This window comes from Lissotriton helveticus, chromosome 7 (genome assembly GCF_964261635.1).
Source record: "Lissotriton helveticus chromosome 7, aLisHel1.1, whole genome shotgun sequence".
Taxonomy (NCBI): domain Eukaryota; kingdom Metazoa; phylum Chordata; class Amphibia; order Caudata; family Salamandridae; genus Lissotriton; species Lissotriton helveticus.
In genome coordinates, this window is record NC_136068.1 from 1046825416 (window position 1) to 1046829723 (window position 4308).

Consider the following 4308-nt stretch of genomic DNA (forward strand, 5'->3'; position numbering starts at 1 on the left):
TGTGCAGGTGGACAAACAGTGGCAGGGCAGGGACAACCTAAGCTTCATTATGACATGAGGACAACAGGAAAGAACGTTGGTTTGCTGATCCTTGTCATAAATACATTGTAAACTTCAGTATGCAGGCTCAATATGGGCCCAAGTCCCTGTTTTTGCTCAAACTGTGCTATCGGTAGCTCATTCTCTGAAACACAAAGTAGTAGCTGCCTCTTCAAGTTTCTCAGTTGCACTATCTGCAGTTCGTATACTAGCTTGCAGATTTTCCTAGTTAGTGCATGCATTGTTAGTAGCTAAGTTTCAGCAAAACCTGCACATGTATTCCTTGTGGGACCATGCATGGTTGCGGACCATGTACATCATATGGTCCTTGTCCTTCTGTGTCAGGAATAGCGGCACCAATTGGCCTGATTTTCTTATTATCACAATGTATTATGAAGAACAGGAGTGTTACAGTGCTTTATGGAAGGACACTGAATTTAGAGGTGCTTTTACACTAAAGAGATCAGCACTCACTATGTTTTGTTTTTCCAAATATTGTCTATTCTGGTCACAACAAAATTAATCAACTGAACGAATTTGAAGCAATTTGTGAACTTTGGACATAAACTACTTTACTTAAATAATGCTCGAATCCAGTATTGCAATTGATTCATTTTGTTGTGACTAGAATAGACACTATTTGGAAAAACAATAGATAGTGAGTACTGATCTTTTTAGTGTAAAAGTATGTGGATCATATCCACTTATGGGGACCCAGGAGGCTGTTTTCCCCTGATGTGAGCAGCATTCCTTTGGATTATACCTCATAGCTTGCCACAGTCTTGCTGTCCGAATGTGGGATTGTGTTCTGTGGAATGTAGAACTATGTGTGTTATATTCCACATTGGGGTTCTGACTGGGTTGATAGAAAACAGCCCATTATGTAGAAGCTGACCCATCTTTTGCTGTATCTTCAACTACTTACAAGAGGACTTCTCTTATTTTATTTATTTATTTATTTTGAAAGTTTTGTATAGCGCGAACAAGATCTTTGCAGATATCAGAGCGCTTTACATAGAAAGGGGGAGCATGGGGGAACATAGTCAAACAGGTACGTAAAAATGCTAATAGTACAAACACGTGGTAGCCAAGAAAATCACATAAGTCATTAATACATATAAAACAAATAAGCCACGGGGTCGAACAAGTAGTACAGATCAGTGCGGAGTCTTAAAAGAGTTCAGAATGGCACTTCAAGTGTATTTAGGGTAATTACTGGTCTTCATAAAAATCTGATGGGCTATTGCAACAAAGAAATGTGGGTAAAGCATATTTTCACTGATGTTGAAGTCACAGACATTACTCACTGGCAATGTCACCTAACAGCTGTGTAAAAATGCCTTCTCCCTTCCCAGAAGGTCCATGTATAATTATTAGCTTTCCCCATGAGCCCAGTGCTTCCACTGCACTCAACCCTCCTCAGGCTCTATTTGAGAAGATGACTGTCCAATGTCAAAGGTGACCAACAGGTCCAGTAAAAGGACAACTGGCTTCAGCCCAGAGTCTCATCTGCTACTGAGGCTTCCTAATGTCCAGGAGAGAAGGCTCTGTCCGGTGACAGATGTGGCCAGGTTATTTTCAAGCAGAAAATTAACTTGCATTATGGCTCCCAGCTGCAGGAATGCAATGGCTTTCATTACTTAGCGCTTTAAGGCAAACCACGAAAAGAGACAAATCGGCATCTCTAGTGTCAACGTGAGGTCGAGGGCATCTCTCTGGATATGAAAGTGCAGTCGCTGCGTTTACTTAAGGGGTCAGGATAGCCAAAGATCTTCGCAATGCATAGGAGCACGACAACTCTGCTCGAAGATGGACAACTTGGTCAACTGTAATCCCAATGGCACAAACACTATATAAAATAATTTTGATATATGGAAGGAGCAGGGTAGTTCCTATAAAGCATGCATGCAACAAGAAGTCTTTGAGCAGCCTAAAGAGAACAGACATATTCATCTGCCTATTGCATAAAGCTTTACGTTACAATACAAGTTTTCACAGAAGAAAAGCTACTGGCGTTTCCCACCCCTCACCCTAAAAATAGAGAAAGCTCCATTTTATATGGAATGTGTTTATTTTTCAAAGTGAAACCAAGCTTAGGCGCAAGTGACAGAAGTGAAAAAAGTCGAAGTCAGGCATTACAGCATAAGGGATTCCAGAAACCTCCTGGAACAGCCCATTGGCACATGAAGTATCGGAGAATCAGGCATGCGTGCACTACAGGCGTGTTGCTGGAGGCCCAATTCCTAGGCAAGGGGTGACACAAAGTAGGGGGTCAGCAAATGTAGCTGTGAAAGGAACCCACGGTAAGCACCAGCAACTCTTAGGGCACCTTCACCACTTGCATGATGTTGGTGAATCCAGCTCCTGGCCTCCAGTACCGATCTCAATACCGAACTGAGATCTGCGGTCCACATCATCAGCCCACACCTCCAGCTGGGGCTCTCGGTAGAGGACAGGGAACACACCCCTGCTCAGGTGTGCAATGCGGGCTACCTGGGCGTTGCGGGTAACAGCAATGATGGGCGCCCGTGGTCGGTAACGGGAAAGCAGCTGTGCGGATCTGCCAGAGGTGGTCAGCACAATGATGGCACCAGCACAACACTTGAAGGAGGCCTCCACGGCTCCAATGGCCGCAACTTCAGTTGGGTCCTGGGTGAGCGGGGTGACGCGGCGTAGCTCCTCAAACAGCTGCTGGTTATAAATGGCCGCCTCTGCCTCTCTGGCGATCGCGTGTTGCATGCAGACAGCCTCCACTGGATACAATCCCTTGGCGGTCTCTCCGGAGAGCATGATACAGTCGGCCCCATCCAGAACCGCATTGGCCACATCGCTGCTCTCAGCTCGTGTCGGGCGAGGTTTCTTGATCATACTTTCCAACATCTTTTCGGCTGGGATTTCAATGCCTAGATCACCACGGGCCACCATGATACCATCACTGGCTTCCAGAATCTCATCAAACTTTCTCACTCCCTCGTGCTAATGATCCGGATGTTCTTGCCCTGCTCACCAAGCACTTTCCTGATTGACAAGACATCCTGCGCTTTGCGAATGAAGGATGCAAAAACCATATCCACCCCCTGTTTGAGGCCAAAATGAAGATCTGTGATATCCCGTTCAGACAGAGCTGGGAGGTCCACCTCAGCACCAGGCAGGTTCACCCCCTTCCTGCTGCACAGTACCCCGCCATTCTCCACCTCGGTCAAGCAGTAATTGGGACCAATTTCCTTGACGAGCAGCGATATGAGTCCATCATCCACGAAGATCCTGCCACCAACCGTGACCACCTTACAGATGTTCTTGTAGTCCACCCAGATGACCTTGTCATCACACTTGTCTTTGAAGGCATCATCAGGAGTGACCTTAACACATGAGCCCTTGACCAGTTCCACCTCAGCGTTGTCGCCCCCAACCACCACTCCTGTGCGGATCTCGGGCCCTTTGGTGTCCAACGCAATTGCAATCGGTCTGTAGAACATCGGGTTCGCAGCAAAGCTTTCCGTGGCTGTTCGCACATTCTTTATGGATTCTGCGTGGTACTCATGGGAACCATGGGAGAAATTGAGGCGTGCAATATTCATTCCGGCCTTTATCATCTCACAGAGCATTTCAACGGATCGCGATGCAGGACCGATGGTGCAGATGATGCTGGCGTTGCGGGCCGTGGTGGGTTCCGAGTCGATGTCCAGGAGACACAGGTGCTCCAGGAAGGTATCCGCCATCGACGCATTCAGCTGCTGCTTCTGGAAGAAGGCCGTGCCGAGGTCATGGGTCAGCTGCGCCATGATGTCAGAGTAGCGCCTGTTGACTGCTGATGCTCCTCAGGCGATGGTCGGTGAGGAGCTGAGCTTTCGGATATCTAAGTTCTGTTCTTCTCTATGTGAATGAGGGTGATGTTATGGTAGTCCCTTTTGCCCTGATCTGACACCCTGCTCAGTTCAGATGGGAAATTACTGGCCAACAATGTATACTGAGTTGAAGCCACAGAATTGTGCTATGCCTCCAAATAGACGTGGAAGTAAGACCAGGGACTCTAGTGGGTCCACTAAGCTTGTAGATCTTCAAATTGACATATTAAGTGGCTTGCCATTGGCCGAGTAGATCATAGCGTGTGCATCCATCACAAAAAAGAACTTGGAGTTAGTGGCTGCACTTGACACCAAAGCAGGGATCAGCTCAAGGATGCACATCGAGGATACAGTTGTGGCAGAGAGGAACAGTATCACTCATGCTGGGAGGAAGCTATGTAGAGACGGCAACTGATGCCACATG

At 47.0% G+C, this 4308-nt stretch overlaps 1 pseudogene; it reads right to left on the reverse strand.

Moving 5' to 3' along the window:
* Window positions 1–2370: 2370 nt before the first annotated feature.
* On the reverse strand, window positions 2371–3862 carry LOC144769380 (pyruvate kinase PKM pseudogene; annotated as a pseudogene).
* Between the last annotated feature and the right edge of the window lie 446 nt (window positions 3863–4308).